The 22,000-nt window shown below is 52.3% G+C and overlaps 1 protein-coding gene across 1 annotated transcript in view; it reads left to right on the plus strand.

Annotated features, from left to right (window-relative positions):
• Positions 1–8,761: 8,761 nt before the first annotated feature.
• Positions 8,762–22,000, plus strand: part of LOC138641610 (gastrula zinc finger protein XlCGF57.1-like) — a 57,868-nt gene continuing 44,629 nt past the window's right edge. The window contains exon 1 of the mRNA XM_069729126.1: positions 8,762–8,901. The gene's annotated coding sequence lies outside the window, so the exon portion shown is untranslated. The remainder of the gene's footprint in view (positions 8,902–22,000) is intronic.

A 22,000-nucleotide genomic window follows, 5' to 3' on the forward strand; every position in this document is an offset into this window, starting at 1 on the left:
AAGTTTGAATGTAAGCTTACTAAACATCCCTAGTGAAAGCAGGATGCTAATAAAAAAAAAATTAAAAAATTGTTTACAAAAAAATACTCACTCGCCGTGCTGACGCCACACCTTGGCCCTGACCTCTCTGCTCCCGCTGACTTCCTTCACCCTCACTTGAAGAAGCCTGTAAAAATTGTATAAAGAAATTATTTTAAAAACTACAAATGACAGCGAATAGTAAGGAAATTGACATAATTACTCACCACACTCCCCTGCGCCGATTGGCTCGATTCAGACACAGTGGCCATTCTAGCACGTTTGTTCTGGCATGAAAAAATAAAAATCAAAACTAAACCTAAATATGGCACATACAATAAAATAGGCCCAAAAATTTTTACAACAACCACAATTGACTTTTGACTGATCGGACAATGCAAAAATAAGAAAGCGACACCACAACGCCATACATTGCAAGAGAAGACAATCAATAGAAGAAACTATACAAGAAGACCTATGTCCCAAATTGTACATATCAAAACTTTCGGAAAAAACATTACAGGCACAAAAAGTACAATGAAAGAGCAAAATAATGAACGCCATACTTTACAATTGCAACAAGACATGATCCTAAAAAACAACATCTTGTGACATCTAACCACAGAAAGACAAAAGGCAATAAAAACCATTCTAGATAACAAGCAATAAACATTACGGGACAACCGCTGTAAAAATATACAGCAATCCAAAGATAAACCATAGCCAAATAGAAAAGAAAACACATGGAATTTTTAAAAAAGGCCACCACCAAAAATAATATAAACAAATAAAAATTATACTACACACTTCGCAATGCAATCAGTCAATGAAGGAAGATATATGCCATACGGAAAACGACGTAAAAACACCAGCGATATTTTTTAAAATAAAGGGAAAGTACAATTGAAACTATAATGGCATAGCAGCACGGAACTATACAATACAAAGACATCATAAATGTTGCCCCCCCACCAGCAAGAAAATACACTCAAGGAAAGAAAAAATAAAGCCAACAGCATAATCCAAAACACAGCAAGACATGAGCCAAGAAAATGCCACACAGTTACCACCAACAATAGAAACTAGAAAAACATGCACCAGAAATTTTACAAGACAAAATGAGCAAAAATCAATACATTGAACAACCACATGACACAAGAACAAAACACATAACCAAACCCAAACTAACGTAAAAAAAAAAAAAATTCAAAAGACAATAAATGCAATCATATTAACCCAGAAGAACATCAGAACCAGAAAAACAATTTTTCTATAACAACCCATAACCGTAATAGCACAGACCAAACATTGCAAAAATATAGACAAATCAAGAAATAAAACACAGAATACAAAATGTGCAAAGAGAAATATATACTTACAAGTTTGGAAAGCAGATTCTCCTCTCAGTCTTGTCTTGTGTGATGACTTGTGAAAGACAATGGCAAACCCCTCGTTTCTTTATATATATAGGTTGTTTTTTTTTGTGTCTAGACAAAGTCTAGACAATGTTTTGCATTTTTTATTGGAAAACGCATGCGTCGTACAACGCACAACGACGCAAGTACTTGCGTCGTCTGCGTTGTCAATACAAGTCAATGGGAAAAAAGGCGCATCGACGACGCAAACACGATGCAAACACGACGCATGCGTTTTTTAAAAGGTCGGCGCCGCCAGAAAAATGCAACATGTTGCGTTTGCCGCGCCCAGACAGGTGCGCCCTAACGCCGCATGCGGCGTTAAACGCAACACAACGCAACACAACGCATGCACATGCGGCGCCAATGTTAAAGATAGGCCCGCACGACGCATGCGTTTTGTTGTGGCGGCGACGCTGCGGCGCAAACCGCAAATGTGAACGTACCCTAACATAGTAACATAGTTAGTAAGGCCGAAAAAAGACATTTGTCCATCCAGTTCAGCCTATATTCCATCATAATAAATCCCCAGATCTACGTCCTTCTACAGAACCTAATAATTGTATGATACAATATTGTTCTGCTCCAGGAAGACATCGAGGCCTCACTTGAACCCCTCGACTGAGTTCGCCATCACCACCTCCTCAGGCAAGCAATTCCAGATTCTCACTGTCCTAAGAGTAAAGAATCCTCTTCTATGTTGGTGGAAAAACCTTCTCTCCTCCAGACGCAAAGAATGCCCCCTTGTGCCCGTCACCTTCCTTGGTATAAACAGATCCTCAGCGAGATATTTGTATTGTCCCCTTATATACTTATACATGGCTATTAGATCGCCCCTCAGTCGTCTTTTTTCTAAACAATCAGTAGATTTGGTTTCCAGTACCATCTCTATGCTGACGACACCCAATTATACCTCTTCTCCTGATATCACGCCGACCTTTTTAGAAAACACCAGTGATTGTCTTACCGCTGTCTCTAACATCATGTCCTCCCTCTATCTGAAACTAAACCTGTCAAAAACTGAACTCCTCGTGTTCTCTCCCTCTACTAACCTACCTTTGCCTGACATTGCCATCTCCGTGTGCGGTTCCACCATTACTCCAAAGCAACATGCCCGCTGCCTTGGGGTCATCCTTGATTCTGACCTTTCATTCACCCCCTACATCCAATCACTGGCTCGCTCTTCTTACCTGCATGTCAAAAACATTTCTAGAATTCGCCCTTTTCTTACGTTCGACTCTGCAAAAACTCTGTTTCACTTATTCATTCTCGTCTGGACTATTGTAACTCTCTACTAATCGGCCTCCCTCTTACCAAACTCTCCCCGCTCAAATATGTCCTGAATGCTGCTGTCAGGATCATATTCCTCACCAACCGTTACACCGATGCCTCTACCTTGTGCCAGTCATTACACTGGCTACCCATCCACTCCAGAATCCAGTACAAAACTACTACCCTCATCCACAAAGCACTCCATGGCTCAGCACCACCCTACATCTCCTCCCTGGTCTCAGTCTACCACCCTACCCGTGCCCTCCACTCCGCTAATGACCTCAGGTTAGCATCCTCAATAATCAGAACCTCCCACTCCCGTCTCCAAGACTTTACACGTGCTGCGCCGATTCTTTGGAATGCACTACCTAGGTTAATACGATTAATCCCCAATCCACACAGTTTTAAGCGTACCCTAAAAACTCACTTGTTCAGACTGGCCTACCGCCTCAATGCATTAACCTAACGATCCCTGTGTGGCTTATTTAAAAAAAAACAAAAAAACAATCAGGTTCCTCGCATCATGTTCACTTTATGCAGTTAATAGCCCTCTGTGTCTGTACTGCTACATACTTAGGCAGTTAACTGGTTCATGCAGCTTTACATGAACACCCGAGCAGGGCCGGCTCCAGGTTTTTGAGGGCCCCGGGCGAAAGAGTCTCAGTGGGCCCCCCCTTTAACACATACCCCGATTCATGATCGCATATAAACACAGCCATGTAGTATATAACACTGCCCACGTAGTATATAGCAGCCCATGTAGTATATAGCAGCCCACGTAGCATATAGCAGCCCACGTAGTATATAGCAGCGCAGCCCACATAGTATATAGCAGCGCCACTCACTCATGCACTGGTAGGACTAGGAGCTCCTCCTGAATCTGCCTCATAACTTCAGCACCACGGCAGCCAGCCAGGGGCGGAGAGCAGAGAACTGCTCTCTCCCCCCACAAACAATGTCACGCTGGCTGCCTTCTCTTAACCCCTATGTGTGCCTGCCTGGCTGCACTCACTGAGTGATCAGATGCTTGTGTCAGAGCTGGCACATAGGGGTTAAGAGAACGCAGCCAGCAGTGACTTTGTAGGCGGAGAGAGCATGTCATCTCCTGCTCTGCTCTCCCAGCTGTATCTATAACAGCATGAGTGGGCCCCCCTCTTTCCCCAGGGCCCCGGCATTTGCCCGCTGTGCCGGGTGCTGACGCCGGCCCTGCACCCGAGCCTTACACTATGGCTGGTCCGAATAACTAAAGCAATTGTTACCATCCACCTCTCGTGTCTCCCCTTTTCCTCATAGTTTGTAAGCTTGCGAGCAGCAGGGCCCTCACTCCTCTTGGTATCTGTTTTGAACTGTATTTCTGTTTATGCTGTAATGTCTATTGTCTGTACAAGTCCCCTCTATAATTTGTAAAGCGCTGCGGAATATGTTGGCGCTATATAAATAAAAATTATGAATATTATTATATAGACTAAATAATCCTAATTTCGCTAATCTATCTGGGTATTGTAGTTCTCCCATCCCCTTTATTAATTTTGTTGCCCTCCTTTGTACTCTCTCTAGTTCCATTATATCCTTCCTGAGCATGTGTGGCCATTATACAGTATGTAGCGCTGTGTGGCCATTATACAGCATGGAGCATCATGTGGCCATTATACAGTATGGAGCATCATGTGTGGCCATTATACAGTATTGAGCATCATGTGTGGCCATTATACAGTATGGAGCACTGTGTGGCCGTATTTTTTTGTTTATAATTATTGTTTATGAAACATTGTGATCAGAAGTGCTAAATGGGTGTGGTTGGGACGTGGATATGGGTGTGACTAGTTGTGAAATGGGTGTGGTCAGAGGTGTGGCCTAAAATTTGTCGTGGCGCGCTGCTAACTTTGTCCCTCTTTCCCTTCCTCAAAAGTTGGGAGGTATGATAAAGGTGACCATGTGTAATGTGTGCCATGTTACTATAGAGAGTATTAATCCTGGGGACTCTGCCCTCAGGTACAGGGGACCTGCCCCCCGGGGACTCTGCCCTCAGGTACAGGGGACCTGCCCCTCGGGGACTCTGCCCTCAGGTACAGGGGACCTGCCCCCTGGGGACTCTGCCCTTAGGTACGGGGGACCTGCCCCCGAGGACTCTGCCCTCAGGTACGGGGGACCTGCCCCCTGGGGACTCTGCCCTCAGGTACAGGGACCTGCCCCCCGGGGACTCTGCCCTCAGGTACAGGGGACCTGCCCCCTGGGGACTCTGCCCTCAGGTACAGGGGACCTGCCCCCGAGGACTCTGCCCTCAGGTACGGGGGACCTGCCCCCTGGGGACTCTGCCCTCAGGTACAGGGACCTGCCCCCCGGGGACTCTGCCCTCAGGTACAGGGGACCTGCCCCCTGGGGACTCTGCCCTCAGGTACAGGGGACCTGCCCTCAGGTACAGGGGACCTGCCCCCTGGGGACTCTGCCCTCAGGTACAGGGGAACTGCCCCCTGGGGACTCTGTCCTCAGGTACAGGGGACCTGCCCCCTGGGGACTCCGCCCTCAGGTATAGGGGACCTGCCCCCTGGGGACTCCGCCCTCAGGTATAGGGGACCTGCCCCCCGGGGAGTCTGCCCTCAGGTACAGGGGACCTGCCCCCTGGGGACTCTGCCCTCAGGTATAGGGGACCTGCCCCCCGGGGACTCTGCCCTCAGGTATAGGGGACTCTGCCCCCCGGGGACTCTGCACTCAGGTATAGGGGACTCTGCCCCTCGGGGACTCTGCCCTCAGGTATAGGGGACCTGCCCCCCGGGGACTCTGCCCTCAGGTACAGGGACCTGCCCCCCGGGGACTCTGCCCTCAGGTACAGGGACTCTGCCCCCCGGGGACTCTGCCCTCAGGTACAGGGGACCTGCCCCCCGGGGACTCTGCCCTCAGGTATAGGGGACTCTGCCCCCCGGGGACTCTGCCCTCAGGTACAGGGGACCTGCCCCCTGGGGACTCTGCCCTTAGGTACGGGGGACCTGCCCCCGAGGACTCTGCCCTCAGGTACGGGGGACCTGCCCCCTGGGGACTCTGCCCTCAGGTACAGGGACCTGCCCCCCGGGGACTCTGCCCTCAGGTACAGGGGACCTGCCCCCTGGGGACTCTGCCCTCAGGTACAGGGGACCTGCCCCCGAGGACTCTGCCCTCAGGTACGGGGGACCTGCCCCCTGGGGACTCTGCCCTCAGGTACAGGGACCTGCCCCCCGGGGACTCTGCCCTCAGGTACAGGGGACCTGCCCCCTGGGGACTCTGCCCTCAGGTACAGGGGACCTGCCCTCAGGTACAGGGGACCTGCCCCCTGGGGACTCTGCCCTCAGGTACAGGGGAACTGCCCCCTGGGGACTCTGTCCTCAGGTACAGGGGACCTGCCCCCTGGGGACTCCGCCCTCAGGTATAGGGGACCTGCCCCCTGGGGACTCCGCCCTCAGGTATAGGGGACCTGCCCCCCGGGGAGTCTGCCCTCAGGTACAGGGGACCTGCCCCCTGGGGACTCTGCCCTCAGGTATAGGGGACCTGCCCCCCGGGGACTCTGCCCTCAGGTATAGGGGACTCTGCCCCCCGGGGACTCTGCACTCAGGTATAGGGGACTCTGCCCCTCGGGGACTCTGCCCTCAGGTATAGGGGACCTGCCCCCCGGGGACTCTGCCCTCAGGTACAGGGACCTGCCCCCCGGGGACTCTGCCCTCAGGTACAGGGACTCTGCCCCCCGGGGACTCTGCCCTCAGGTACAGGGGACCTGCCCCCCGGGGACTCTGCCCTCAGGTATAGGGGACTCTGCCCCCCGGGGACTCTGTCCTCAGGTACAGGGACTCTGCCCCCCGGGGACTCTGCCCTCAGGTACAGGGGACCTGCCCCCCGGGGACTCTGCCCTCAGGTATAGGGGACCTGCCCCCCGGGGACTCTGCCCTCAGGTACAGGGGACCTGCCCCCCGGGGACTCTGCCCTCAGGTACAGGGACCTGCCCCCCGGGGACTCTGCCCTCAGGTACAGGGGACTCTGCCCCCCGGGGACTCTGCCCTCAGGTATAGGGACTCTGCCCCCCGGGGACTCTGCCCTCAGGTACAGGGACCTGCCCCCCGGGGACTCTGCCCTCAGGTACAGGGGACTCTGCCCCCCGGGGACTCTGCCCTCAGGTACAGGGACCTGCCCCCCGGGGACTCTGCCCTCAGGTATAGGGGACCTGCCCCCCGGGGACTCTGCCCTCAGGTACAGGGGACCTGCCCCCCGGGGACTCTGCCCTCAGGTACAGGGGACTCTGCCCCCCGGGGACTCTGTCCTCAGGTACAGGGACTCTGCCCCCCGGGGACTCTGCCCTCAGGTACAGGGGACCTGCCCCCCGGGGACCCTGCCCTCAGGTATAGGGGACCTGCCCCCCGGGGACTCTGCCCTCAGGTACAGGGGACCTGCCCCCCGGGGACTCTGCCCTCAGGTACAGGGACCTGCCCCCCGGGGACTCTGCCCTCAGGTACAGGGGACTCTGCCCCCCGGGGACTCTGCCCTCAGGTACATGGGACCTGCCCCCCGGGGACTCTGCCCTCAGGTACAGGGACCTGCCCCCCGGGGACTCTGCCCTCAGGTACAGGGACCTGCCCCCCGGGGACTCTGCCCTCAGGTACAGGGACCTGCCCCCTGGGGACTCTGCCCTCAGGTACAGAGGACTCTGCCCCCCGGGGACTCTGCCCTCAGGTACAGGGACCTGCCCCCCGGGGACTCTGCCCTCAGGTATAGGGGACTCTGCCCCCCGGGGACTCTGCCCTCAGGTACAGGGACCTGCCCCCCGGGGACTCTGCCCTCAGGTACAGGGACCTGCCCCCCGGGGACTCTGCCCTCAGGTACAGGGACTCTGCCCCCCGGGGACTCTGCCCTCAGGTACAGGGACTCTGCCCCCCGGGGACTCTGCCCTCAGGTACAGGGGACCTGCCCCCCGGGGACTCTGCCCTCAGGTATAGGGGACTCTGCCCCCCGGGGACTCTGCCCTCAGGTACAGGGACTCTGCCCCCCGGGGACTCTGCCCTCAGGTACAGGGACCTGCCCCCCGGGGACTCTGCCCTCAGGTACAGGGGACTCTGCCCCCCGGGGACTCTGCCCTCAGGTACAGAGGACCTGCCCCCTGGGGACTCTGCCCTCAGGTACAGGGGACTCTGCCCCCCGGGGACTCTGCCCTCAGGTACAGGGGACTCTGCCCCCCGGGGACTCTGCCCTCAGGTACAGGGGACTCTGCCCCCCGGGGACTCTGCCCTCAGGTACAGAGGACCTGCCCCCTGGGGACTCTGCCCTCAGGTACAGGGGACTCTGCCCCCTGGGGACTCTGCCCTCAGGTACAGGGACCTGCCCCCCGGGGACTCTGCCCTCAGGTACAGGGACCTGCCCCCCGGTGAGGACGCCATTAGGGCGCTGTCGGGGACGTGAGGGCAGAGTCCCAGGATTATCCTCTGTGGTAACATGGCACACATTACACATGGGCAGCAGCCGCCTTTACAGGCACTGAGCATTTCCTATGGAGGGTTGTTGGTGGGATATGTAACATGTATGAGGGTCTCTGCGGCATTTATCATTATCTGTCCAACTAGTAAGAATTCCTGGTCTCCGGGACCCTCATTTATTGTGTGATATTCCCTTGTGTCAATATTTAAATGTGAAATAAATTATTTCATTTTATAGAAATCTACATTATTTGGATTTTTTCCTCCATTTTCTCTTATACATGGGGGATTGCAGCGGTCAGATGTTTTTGGACGGTTCTGACTCTTTTGGACCTTTGATGTATAATGTGCACATGGCCTAAACTTCTTTGTTGTGCTGAACGCGCCATGTTGTGTCTTGTGGGGGGATTTGGCGGCTCCTGTTACTGGGGTCTTTCCTGTTCCTCCAGATCACTGTGGACGCGGTTTTCTTCCTTTGCTGCCGCCTCTATGTGATCATATTACCTCAGCTCTGCTGCAGGTTTAGGGCAGTTTTCCCTCATCCAACATGGCCGCCGCGGGGTCAGTCGCCTATGAGCGCGCACTCCCGGGTCCTGAGGTGACGGATATGACGGGTGGTGACGTCATGGCCGGGGGTCTCCCGGGCTCCGCCCCCTCAGTGTGGCCACGTGTTCCTCCGTCCGGGCCTCTCTCACCACTTGTGCTCCGCCGTCCGGTCTCGGGCAGTGTTCTCACTGTGCGGCTTCTCCCTGTGTCCGGTGGAGCAGGTAATTCTCTCCCCCTAACTCTGCAGTCTATGGGGGTCTGTGTCTCCTCCTAACTCTGCAGTCTATGGGGGTCTCTCCCCCTAACTCTGCAGTCTATGGGGGTCTGTCTCTCCTTTCTCTGCAGTCTTTTGGGGTCTATCTCTCCTCTTTTCTCTGCAGTCTTTTGGGGTCTGTCTCTCCTCCTTTCTCTGCAGTCTTTTGGGGTCTGTCTCTCCTCCTTTCTCTGCAGTCTATGGGGTCTGTCTCTCCTCCTTTCTCTGCAGTCTTTTGGGGTCTGTCTCCTCCTTTTTCTGCAGTCTTTTGGGGTCTGTCTCCTCCTTTTTCTGCAGTCTTTTGGGGTCTGTCTCCTCCTTTTTCTGCAGTCTTTTGGGGTCTGTCTCCTCCTTTTTCTGCAGTCTTTTGAGGTCTGTCTCTCCTCCTTTCTCTGCAGTCTTTTGGGGTCTGTCTCTCCTCCTTTCTCTGCAGTCTTTTGGGGTGTCTCTCCTCCTTTCTCTGCAGTCTTTTGGGGTCTGTCTCTCCTCCTTTCTCTGCAGTCTTTTGGGGTCTGTCTCTCCTCCTTTCTCTGCAGTCTTTTGGGGTCTGTCTCTCCTTTCTCTGCAGTCTTTTGGGGTCTGTCTCTCCTCCTTTCTCTGCAGTCTTTTGGGGTCTGTCTCTCCTTTCTCTGCAGTCTATGGGGTCTGTCTCTCCCTCCTTTCTCTGCAGTCTATGGGGTCTGTCTCTCCTCCGTTCTCGCAGTCTTTTGGGGTCTGTCTCTCCCTCCTTTCTCTGCAGTCTTTTGGGGTCTGTCTCTCCCTCCTTTCTCTGCAGTCTATGGGGTCTGTCTCTCCACCTTTCTCTGCAGTCTTTTGTGGTCTGTCTCTTCTCCTTTCTCTGCAGTCTTTTGGGGTCTGTCTCTCCCCCTTTCTCTGCGGTCTTTTGGGGTCTGTCTCCTTTCTCTGCAGTCTTTTGGGGTCTGTCTCTCCTCCTTTCTCTGCAGTCTTTTGGGGTCTCTCTCTCCTCCTTTCTCTGCAGTCTTTTGGGGTCTGTCTCTCCTCCTTTCTCTGCAGTCTTTTGCGGTCTGTCTCTCCTCCTTTCTCTGCAGTCTTTTGGGGTGTCTCTCCTTTCTCTGCACTCTTTTGGGGTCTGTCTCTCCCCCTTTCTCTGCGGTCTTTTGGGGTCTGTCTCTCCCCCTTTCTCTGCGGTCTTTTGGGGTCTGTCTCTCCTCCTTTCTCTGCGGTCTTTTGGGGTCTGTCTCTCCTCATTTCTCTGCAGTCTTTTGGGGTCTCTCTCGGTGACATTGGATGGAGACGTCTGTCATTAGTGGTTTTCCGTCTCAGATTCTCTGGATTTGGGTCTGGACGGTGACGGCGCCGATCACACACAGAATTTCCTCTGATATAAACCAGGGACGTCAGACGCAAATAACTTAAAGGGAACCTGTCACCCTGTTTTTTTCAAGATGATATAAAAATAGCGTTAAATGGGGCAGAGCTGTGCTTTACATTAGTGAATTTTGGAGCCTTTATTCCCCACCTATGCTGCTGAAATACCTTTGTAAAGTCGCCGTTTTGGGCTGTCACTCACGCTGGTCTGGTCATATGGGCGTGATGACAGCGCTGTTTCTCCTCCAGATCTCCTTTGGTGGCGTAGTGGTGTGCGCATGCCCAACAGGCGAATCCAGTGCACAGGTGAAGGAAAAGAGCGCGATCTGCGCTATTCCGCGGTTTATCGGTGGGCGCGGCCATCTTTGTGAGGCCGCGCGTGCACAGATGGTACTTCTTGGCTTCCCGGGGGCTTCAGGAAAATGGCTGCGGGATGCCGCGCGTGCGCAGATGGAGATCAGCTCTGCCCCTATTTAACGCTATTTTTAGCTCATCTTGAAAAAACGTGTGTGTTGTAAAAGTTATTGTACAATTTGTCCTGAGTACACCGATACCTCATATGTGGTCACAAACCACTGTTTGGGCGCTCGGAAGGGAAGGAGCGCCATTTGACTTTTGAATGAAAAATTAGCTCCAATCGTTAGCGGACACCATGTCGCGTTTGGAAAGCCCCTGTGTGCCTAAACATTGGAGATCCCCCACATGTGACCCCCATTTTGGAAACTAGACTTCCCATGGAACTAATCTAGATGTGCGGTGAGCACTTTAAACCCCCAAGTGCTTCATAGAAGTTTATAACGCAGAGCTGTGAAAATAAAAAAATCATTTTTCTTTCCTCAAAAAATTATTTTTTAGCCTGTAATATTTTATTTTCACAAGAGTAACAGGAGAAATTGGACCCCAAAAGCTGTTGTCCTGAGTACGCTGATACCCCATGTGTGGGGGTAAACCACTGTTTGGGCACACGTGGGGGCTCAGAAGGGAAGTAGTGACTTTTGAAATGCAGACTTTGATGGAATGGTCTGCGGGCGTCACGTTGTGTTTGCAGAGCCCCTGGTGTGCCTAAACAGTAGAAACCCCCCACAAGTGACCCCATTTTGGAAACTAGACCCCCAAGGAACTTATCTAGATGTGCGGTGAGCACTTTTAACCCCCGAGTGCTTCACAGAAGTTTACAACGCAGAGCCGTGAAAATAAAAAATAATTTTTCTTTCCTCAAAAATTATGTTTTAGCAAGCAATTTTTTATTTTCGGAAGGATACCAGGAGAAATTGGACCCCAATAGTTGTTGCCCAGTTTGTACTGAGTATGCTGGTACCCCATATGTGGGGGTAAACCACTGTTTGGGCGCACGTCGGGGCTCGGAAGGGAGGGAGCACCATTTGACTTTTTGAATGCAAGATTTGCTAGAATCAATGGTGGCGCCATGTTGCGTTTGGAGACCCCTGATGTGCCTAAACAGTGGTAACCCCTCAATTCTAAATCCAACACTAACCCCAACACACCCCTAACCACAACCCTAACCCCAACACACCCCTAACCCTAATCCCAACTGTAGCCATAACCCTAATCACAACCCTAACCCCAACACACCCCTAACCACAACCCTAACCCCAACACACCCCTAACCCTAATCCCAACTGTAGCCATAACCCTAATCACAACCCTAACCCCAACACACCCCTAACCACAACCCTAACCCCAACACACCCGTAACCCTAATCCTAACCCTAATCACAACCCTAACCCCAACACACCCATAACCCTAACCACAAGCCTAATCTTAACCCTATTTCCAACCCTAGCCCTAATTCCAACCCTAACCCTAAGGCTATGTGCCCACGTTGCGGATTCGTGTGAGATTTTTCCGCACGATTTTTGAAAAATCTGCAGTTAGGCCATGTTCACACAATGCGTTTTTTACTGCGGAACCACCGCGATTTTGCCGCAGTGGGTCAGCAGCTGTTTTCCATGCAGGGTACAGTACAATGTACCCTATGGAAAACAGGAACCGCTGTGCCCACATTGCGGAAATTCACTAAAAAAGCCGCGCTGAATAGCTGCGGTAAAAAAGAAGGACCATGTCACTTCTTTGTGCGGAACTGCAGCATTTCTGCACCCATTGACCTCCATTGTGAGGGTCAAACCCGCAGACGAAAAAAATATCTGCGGGTTTTCTGCGGTTTGTGGTGCAGAACCGCTGCAGCAGGAAGTGCGGGGAAGCTGGAGGACGTGCGTGGGCGGAGTGTGGCTGTCCCCCCGTGCCCCAATCCCACCCCCCCATGCTCTGATGCCACCCCCCCGTGCTTCGACGTTCCCCCCCCCCCCCGTGCCCTCATCTCCCCCCCTTATACTTACCGGGCCTCCCGGTGTCCGTCCGTCTTCTCCCTGGGCGCCGCCATCTTCCAAAATGGCGGGGGCATGCGCAGTGCGCCCGCCGAATCGGCCGGCAGATTCGTTCCAGGCACATTTTGATCACTGTGATAACCTCACAGTGATCAAAATATAAAAAGAAAGTAAATGACCCACCCCCCTTTATCACCTCCATAGGTAGTAACAATAATAAAATAAAGAATTTTTTTATTTTTTTTCCCCCACTACAGTTAGAAGTAGGGTTAGGGGTAGGGTTAGGGTATTTTCAGCCATTTTAACCCTAAAAAAACTTCCTAGAAAACACACAGACTCTGCAGAGAAAACTGCATAAAAAGCCGCATCAAAAAACGCACCAAAAACGCACCTGCGTTTTCTGCCAAGAGCTGCGGTTTTTAGTGCAGAAAAAAACAGCAGGGAAATCAGGAACGTGTGAACATGGCCTTAAAAGGCACTGCGTTTTACCTGCGGATTTACAGTGTTTTTTTTGTGCGGATTTCACCTGCGGATTCCTGTTCTATTGAGGAACAGGTGTAAAACGCTGCGGAATCCGCACAAAATCGACATGCTGCAGAAAATACAACGCAGCGTTTCCGCACGGTATTTTCCGCACCATGGGCACAGCGGATTTGGTTTTCCATAGGTTTACATGGTACTGTAAACCTGATGGAAAACTGCTACGAATTTGCAGCGGCCAATCCGCTGCAGATCCGCAGCCAAATCCGCACCGTGTGCACATAGCCTAACCCTAGCCCTAATCCTAGTTCTAACCCTAGTGGAAAAAATATATATATTTCTCTGATCGCCCATGACGGCACCACGGAGAGAGGGGATCCGCCCACCAAGGACAGGAAACCTACGGATAAAAAGGCGGTACCACTCTCCTGCATCAGTTGGTTTCCTGTCCTTGATGGGAGACCTACGGACTTACCAGTCGTCGTTGGAATTCCGGGGCCAACCAGTCCGATTCAGGCAGCTGGGGTCCCTCTGCCTCGGCTAGGGTGGTGACCCGAAGCGCCACCGCTGGGAGCCAGTGGGCCGACAGGGTGTGCGGGGGAGGTGACAAGGAGTTCGCGGTCACCTCCCCAGGTAAGATGCAGCAGCGGCAACATCCAGGGGGGTCCCTCTGTGGTTGCGGGAGGTGCGGCGTGGCCCTCCCCTAGCACGCGTCAGCCTGCACACTGCACGCCATCGGGTATGCAGAGCCACGCAGTAGGGTCTGCATAGGACCGGGGGTGCCGGTCAGCAGCGCCATATCTGCACTCCGGGCGGCCATCTTGTGAGTACGGCGCATGCCAGGAGTTGCGCTGGTCTCGCGAGACGCTGGGCTGGATCTGCGCAGGCGTCGGCGTTCGGCGCTCCTCGCCGTCGGCTGAGCGCTACTGCGCAGGCGTCGCCGATAGCGTCTGCGCAGGCGTCGCCAAAAGATAGGTCGCTTGGGCGTTCCAAAGGCGCCGCAGAAGCGTCTGCGCAGGCGTCGCCAAAGGATAGGTCGCTTGGGCGTTCCAAAGGCGCCGCAGAAGCGCGGCGTTCGGCGCTCCTCGCCGTCGGTTAAGCGCTACTGCGCAGGCGCCGGGGAAAGCGGCGGGAGCTTTAAAAATGGGGGATTTACTTCCTCTCAGCGGCTCTGCAGTTTATCAGCAAGAGCCTTAGGAGCTACTAATCGTCGCAGCACAGGCGCAGCCAGCGTTATTAGCAGCAGACCAGCAGCAGTATGAGCGACCCGGCGTCTCCCCTGCCTGGATCACCTCCACCTACAGCATCGCCTCAGCAGCAGCAAAAAAGGCGACAGCAGAAAAGTTACCAGGACACCGGCAAAGAACGCCAAAGGTCTCAACACAGCAAGGAGTCCAGCACGGCGTCGGGGAAAAAGCCAGAGGCTGAGAATCCCCAACCGGTATTTATGGGTCCTGGAGGTGGTAAGTTGATCTTCGTGAAAGTTAGAGACAGTAAGATTGTTATTTGTCTCTTTTAGGGGAGGAAAAGCGTAGGTAAAACAAAGCACAAAGCCTGTGCCATCTGTAAAGAGGATCTTCCACCTGCATGGGAGAAGCAGCTATGCAATTCCTGCATACAGCAAACAGTATCTGAAAGCCTGCCTGGGTTTGCAACAGATCTTAAAAACCTGATTAAAGAACAGGTGGAAGACACCTTTAGATCCCTTAAAAGGGGAAAAAAACGGAGAAGGACCAGACACAGGTCCCCGTCCCCAGTCTCTAAATCTGACAGCGATAGTGCGAGTTCAGCATCCTCCGACTCCTCCTCCTTATCCTCATCATCCACTTCTTCCTCAGGAGGTCACAATTGTTTCCCGCTAGAGGACACTGATGGCCTCATAAAGGCAGTGAGGAGTACTATGGGACTAGTAGACTCCCACCCCAAAAAGTCAGCACAAGACATCATGTTTGGGGGATTAGAACAAAAAAAGAGGAGAGCTTTTCCGCTTAACGAAGCAATTGCAGCGTTAATTAAAAAGGAATGGAAAAAACCCATGAAAAAGACTCTCCTAACCCCGAAAAGGAAATACCCCTTCGAGGATGAATCCTGTTCCTTCTGGGAAAAAGCCCCCAAATTAGATGTAGCAATAGCCAAAGCATCAAAGAAATTCGCTCTCCCGTTTGAGGACATGGGGGTCCTAAAAGACCCTATGGACAAGAAGGCGGACGCCTTCCTCAAGGGCTCTTGGGAGTCAGCGGGAGGAGGCCTGAAACCAGCAGTGGCAGCAGCTTGCACATCCCGCTCCCTAATGATCTGGTTAAATCAACTAGAGGGTCAATTAAAAGGGAAAACCTCCCGAGACTCGATGCTGAAAACATAACCTGTAATAAGGGGAGCGGCGGCTTTTCTGGCTGACGCCTCAGCAGACTCTATCAGGTTAGCCGCCAGGTCAGCAATGTTCGCCAATGCGGCCAGGCGTGCCCTATGGCTTAAAAATTGGCCTGGCGATCTGCAAACAAAAACAAAACTATGTACTATCCCCTGCGAAGGGGAGTTTTTGTTCGGTTCCACTTTAGATGACATCCTGGAAAAAGCCGGGGACAAGAAAAAGTCCTTTCCCTCCCTTGGTCCCCCCTCTTACCGGAAGCCCTTTCGGAACAAGAGGTTTTTCCGCAAGAACCCTGGGAGAGGCCAGGGAAAGTGGGAGGATAAGAGGAACAAAAACAAGGGGTTCATCTTTAACAAAAACCCCACTGATAACAAGAAACCTTCTCAATGAAGGTTCGCCCCAGGTGGGAGGGAGGTTATCTCTCTTTCTTCCAGCCTGGAAAAAGATTACCTCCAGTCAATGGATTCTGAACATTATAGAATCAGGCCTGAGGCTGACATTCAAAAGATGCCCCCGTCCCTCTTTTATGATGACATCTATAAGATCTTCGACAGAAGAACAGCTGGCTCTGGAAAACGAGGTCATCGAGTTAGTAAAAAAGGGTGTACTCCTGGAGGTTCCCCCACAAGAAAGAGGGCAAGGGTACTATTCCCCTCTATTCCTGAGGAAGAAACCAGACGGTTCCTTCAGGACTATTATAAATCTAAAGAAATTAAACGATTTCCTGGAGATTCAAGCATTCAAAATGGAAACGATTAAGTCATCTATCAAGATGTTGTTTCCCCAATGCTTCATGGTGGTCCTGGACTTAAAGGACGCATATTATCACGTCCCAATACACAAAGATCACCAGAGATTCCTCAGGATGGCAGTTCACATCAGGGGAGTCCTAAAACACTTCCAGTTTTCAGCTCTACCATTTGGTCTTGCCATAGCTCCGAGGATTTTCACAAAGCTGATAGCGGAGGTAATGGCTCACCTCAGAGAAGAAAATACCCTAATCGTTCCATATCTGGACGATTTCTTGGTGATAGGCTCCTCCCCGCAACATTGCGAGGATCAACTGGCAATAGTGATGCATTCTTTGAAGGAATTGGGCTGGCTAATAAACATGGGAAAGTCCAGACTAATGCCTTCTCAGGTCCAGGAGTACCTGGGTCTCACTCTAGACTCCAAAAAGATGGAATGTCGTCTCCCGGAGTACAAGATACAAAAACTAAAAAGTTTAGTATCGAGAACCCAATCTCTCCCCTCCATAACACTCCGTCAGGCCATGTCCCTCTTAGGCTCTATGACCTCTTGCATCCCTGCAGTCCAGTGGGCCCAATTACATTCAAGAGAACTTCAATGGCAGATATTATCGGAGCAAATCCATCTAGGAGGGCATTTAGACGGGCAGTTGACTTTATCTCCTCGCACCAATCACTCTCTAACATGGTGGAAATTGCAGGAAAATCTTTCCCAGGGAGTCCCGTGGGTAATTCAGATCTCGAAAGTCCTGACTACGGATGCAAGCCCTTCAGGGTGGGGGGCTCATCTGGGCGACCTAGTAACCCAGGGCACTTGGTCTCCATCCACAGTCTACAAATCCTCCAACATGAAGGAGCTCCTTGCAGTAAAATTTGCCCTTCAGGAATTCTTGGGGGTCCTTCACTCTCACCATGTAAGAGTAATGTCGGACAATCGGGTGGTAGTATCTTACCTAAATCACCAGGGGGGCACCCGTTCCAAAAATCTAATGGAGGTGACCAATTCAATCCTGCAAATAGCTGAGAGCAACCTCTTATCCCTAACAAGCTTACACATAAGGGGAGTGGACTACTACAAAGCAGACTTCCCCAGCCGGTCCAGTCTAAAACAGGGGGAATGGGAACTAAATCAGGCGATATTCACCCAGATCACAGAAAGATGGGGCGTTCCCAAAATAGATCTCTTTGCGAGTCATCTAAACAAAAAAGTAACCTCCTTTTGCTCCCTATCTCCCCTGGGGAACCCAGTAGCTGTGGACGCCTTCCTGATATCTTGGGGTCACCATCTGGTCTATGCCTTCCCTCCTCTTATTCTGATTCCAGCAGTGCTGAGGAAGATTCGGGAGGACGGGGCGCTGGTCATCTTAATTGCCCCGTTCTGGCCGAAGAGGCCTTGGTTCTCATGGATGAGGAAGTTATCAATATCAGACCCTTGGGTATTACCAGACCTCCAAGATCTGTTGTCACAGGGCCCAGTCTGTCATCCGCAGGTCAAGAACTTGCACTTGACAGCTTGGCTCTTGAAAGGAAATTACTAGAAAGCAGGGGGTTCTCTCCGGGCTTGATCTCAACTCTGTTACAAAGTAGGAAGCCTGTTACAACAAGACAGTATGGCAAGATATGGAAAAAGTTTCTGTCATCATCAGGTGCAAAAATAGGGAAAGAAATTCCCCTTAATTCCATATTAGAGTTCCTACAAAACGGGTTGGAGATGGGTTTAGCCACTAACACCCTAAAAGTTCACGTGGCAGCTTTGGGAGCCCTATTCAATTTTGATTTAGCCTCAAATAGGTGGGTCGCTAGATTCATCAGGGCGGCAGGAAGATCAAGGCCTCTTCCAGTAAAAGTTGTTCCTCAATGGGACTTAAACTTGGTCCTTAAAGCCCTGACTAATTCTCCATTTGAGCCATTACACGAATCTACAATAAAAAATCTATCCCTCAAAACAGCTCTATTAGTCGCCCTCACTTCGGCCCGCAGGGTTAGCGATTTACAGGCTCTCTCAGCTAACCCTCCCTACACACAATTCCTAGAGGATAGGGTCATTTTAAAAACAGACCCAGCATATCTCCCAAAAGTGGCTTCAAAATTTCACAGGTCTCAAGAGATATCTCTCCCCTCCTTCTGTCCCAATCCTAAAAATGAGGAACAAACATTACATACACTAGATGTAAGAAGATGTCTCTTACACTACCTAGAAGTCACTAGAGAGAGTAGGGAGGATTCCTCTCTGTGTGTTTCCAGGGTCCCCGGAAGGGGAAAAAAGCATCTAAAGCCACCATAGCAAGATGGATCACGGACGCCATCAGTCTATCATACTCAGCAAGTGGGATCTCTGTTCCCGGGGAGATTAAGGCTCACTCAACAAGAGCAGTAGCGACTTCCTGGGCGGAGAAGGCAGGAGCTTCCATAGACCAGATATGTAGAGCTGCTACCTGGTCCTCACCATCCACATTCTATAGGCACTATAGATTGGACCTAATCTCCTCTTCAGACCTTACTTTCGGTAAAAGGGTTCTGGAGGCGGTTGTCCCTCCCTGAATGTACTATCTATGCAATTCTCTCCGTGGTGCCGTCATGGGCGATCAGAGAAAAATATAGTTCTTACCGATAACGGTATTTCTCTGAGCCCATGACGGCACCCGTACATTCCCTCCCTTCACTTATGGGTGCGCACATCAAATTAGTGCCATAGTCTATTTATAGTCTTTAAACACGCGGTATCTCGTTATGATAAACAGTTAAAATTTAACAAATGTTTAGTAGTCTCCCATCGTTCTCTATGTAAAACAACTGATGCAGGAGAGTGGTACCGCCTTTTTATCCGTAGGTTTCCTGTCCTTGGTGGGCGGATCCCCTCTCTCCGTGGTGCCGTCATGGGCTCAGAGAAATACCGTTATCGGTAAGAACTATATTTATTTTCTTTATTTTATTATTGTCCCTACCTATGGGGGTGATAAAGGGGGAGGGGTCATTTGCTATTTTTTTTTAATTTTGATCACTGTGATAGGTTATATCACAGTGATCAAAATATACCTGGAACGAATGTGCCGGCCGGCAGATTCGGCGGGCACACTGCGCATGCGCCCGCCATTTTGGAAGATGGCGGCTCCCATGGAGAAGACGGACGGACACCGGGAGGCTCGGTAAGTATGAGGGGGGGGGGGTGGGATCGGAGCACAGGGGGAGCGGGCAGGAGGCCGGGGGAGCAGAAAGGACGACTGAGGGGAGCGGAGCACAGGACGGAGGACCGGGGATGAGATCGGTGGGGTTGGGGGGGGCACATCAGGGTTTCCAGCCATGGCCGATGATATTGCAGCATCGGCCATGGCTGGATTGTGATATTTCACCAGTTTTTATAGGTGAAATATTACAAATCGCTCTGATTGGCAGTTTCACTTTCAACAGCCAATCAGAGCGATTAGCCCCCCCCCCGGGCTGAAGTACCACTGTCCCTGCAGGTCGGGTGAAATTGGAGTTAACCCTTTCACCCGATCTGCAGAGACGCGATCCCTCCATGATGCCACATAGGCGTCACAGGTCGGATTGGCACCGACTTTCATGACGCATACGTGGCGTCACAGGTCGGGAAGGGATTAAACTAAAGTAAATAATGACAACATTCAATAGCGCTTACGCAGGTGGCAAATTAACTTAAAATGAAGTAAATAACAATAATAACCATTAAAAATCTGAATAATACTAATACATTTTATTCACAGTGTAAAATCAAAAACAAACTGGATTCAGTAAGATGTTTTTTATTCATTCCAGCATCTAAACAAATTTCATAACGAAACATAAATTAAGTTAAAATTTCTCACATGTGTGGGGACGCAGCCTCGTGTGGTAATGTGTGAGGACGAAGCCTCGTGTGGTAATGTGTGAGGACGCAGCTTCGTGTGGTAATGTGTGAGGACGCAGCCTCGTGTGGTAATGTGTGTGGACGGAGCCTCGTGTGGTAATGTGTGAGGACGGAGCCTCGTGTGGTAATGTGTGTGGACGGAGCCTCGTGTGGTAATGTGTGGGGACGGAGCCTCGTGTGGTAATGTGTGGGGACGGAGCCTCGTGTAGTAATGTGTGTGGACGGAGCCTCGTGTGGTAATGTGTGGGGACGGAGCCTCGTGTGGTAATGTGTGTGGACGGAGCCTCGTGTGGTAATGTGTGGGGACGGAGCCTCGTGTGGTAATGTGTGTGGACGGAGCCTCGTGTGGTAATGTGTGGGGACGGAGCCTCGTGTGGTAATGTGTGGGGACGGAGCCTCGTGTAGTAATGTTTGGGGACGGAGCCTTGTGTGGTAATGTGCGGGGACGGAGCCTCGTGTGGTAATGTGGGGGACGGAGCCTCGTGTAGTAATGTGTGGGGACGGAGACTCGTGTGGTAATGTGTGGGGACGGAGCCTCGTGTGGTAATGTGTGGGGACGGAGCCTCGTGTGGTAATGTGGGGGGCGGAGTCTCGTGTAGTAATGTCTGGGGACGGAGCCTCGTGTGGTAATGTGGGGGGCGGAGTCTCGTGTAGTAATGTCTGGGGACGGAGCCTCGTGTGGTAATGTCTGGGGACGGAGCCTCGTGTGGTAATGTGTGAGGACGGAGCCTCGTGTGGTAATGTGTGAGGACGGAGCCTCGTGTGGTAATGTGCGGAGACGGAGCCTCGTGTGGTAATGTGGGGGACGGAGCCTCATGTAGTAATGTGTGGGGACGGAGCCTCGTGTGGTAATGTGTGAGGACGGAGCCTCGTGTGGTAATATGTGGGGACGGAGCCTCGTGTGGTAATGTGGGGGGGATTATGTGTGGTGATGTGGTGGGGGGCGGGATTATATGTGGTGGGGCCAGGATTATGTGTGGTGATGGGGTGGGGGGTGGGATTATGTGTTGGGGGGCGGGATTATGTGTGGTGATGTGTTGGGGGGCGGGATTATGTGTGGTAATGTTGGGGAGGTGGGATTATGTGTGGTAATCTGGTGTGGGGGCTGGATTATGTGTGGTGATGTGGTGGGGGGTGGAATTATATGTGGGGGGCGGGATCATGTGTTGTAATGTAGGCCGGTGGGATCGTGTGTGGTGATGTGGTGGGGGGCAGGATTGTGTGGTGATGTGGTGGGCGGGCGGGCGGGATTATGTGTGGTAATGGGGTGGGGGCGGGATTGTGTGTGGTGATGGGGTGGTGGCGGGATTGTGTGTGGGGATGGGGTGGGGGCGGGATTGTGTGTGGTGATGGGGTGGGGGGCGGGATTGTGTGTGGTGATGGGGTGGGGGGCGGGATTGTGTGTGGTGATGGGGTGGGGGGCGGGATTGTGTGTGGTGATGGGGTGGGGGGCGGGATTGTGTGTGGTGATGGGGTGGGGGGCGGGATTATATGTGGTGATGTGGTTGGGGGCGGAGCTACTGTGCAGGGGGCGGGATTAGCGGGTAATCACGATGCCTCTTATCTGTATATATGAGGCATCGTGATTACACGCTAATCCCGCCCCTGCACAGAAGCTCTGCCTCCCACCACATCAACACACATAATCCCGCCCCCTCACCACACATACCGCCCCCCACCCCATTACCACACATAATCCCACCCCCCCACCCCATCACCACCCATAATCCCACCCCCCCACCCCATCACCACCCATTATCCCACCCCATCACCACCCATAATCCCACCCCCCCACCCCATCACCACCCATAATCCCCCCACCCCATCACCACCCATAATCCCACCCCCCCACCCCATCACCACCCATAATCCCACACCCCATCACCACCCATAATCCCACCCCATCACCACCCATAATCCCACCCCC

This window comes from Ranitomeya imitator, chromosome 6, assembly GCF_032444005.1.
Source record: "Ranitomeya imitator isolate aRanImi1 chromosome 6, aRanImi1.pri, whole genome shotgun sequence".
NCBI classification, from domain to species: domain Eukaryota; kingdom Metazoa; phylum Chordata; class Amphibia; order Anura; family Dendrobatidae; genus Ranitomeya; species Ranitomeya imitator.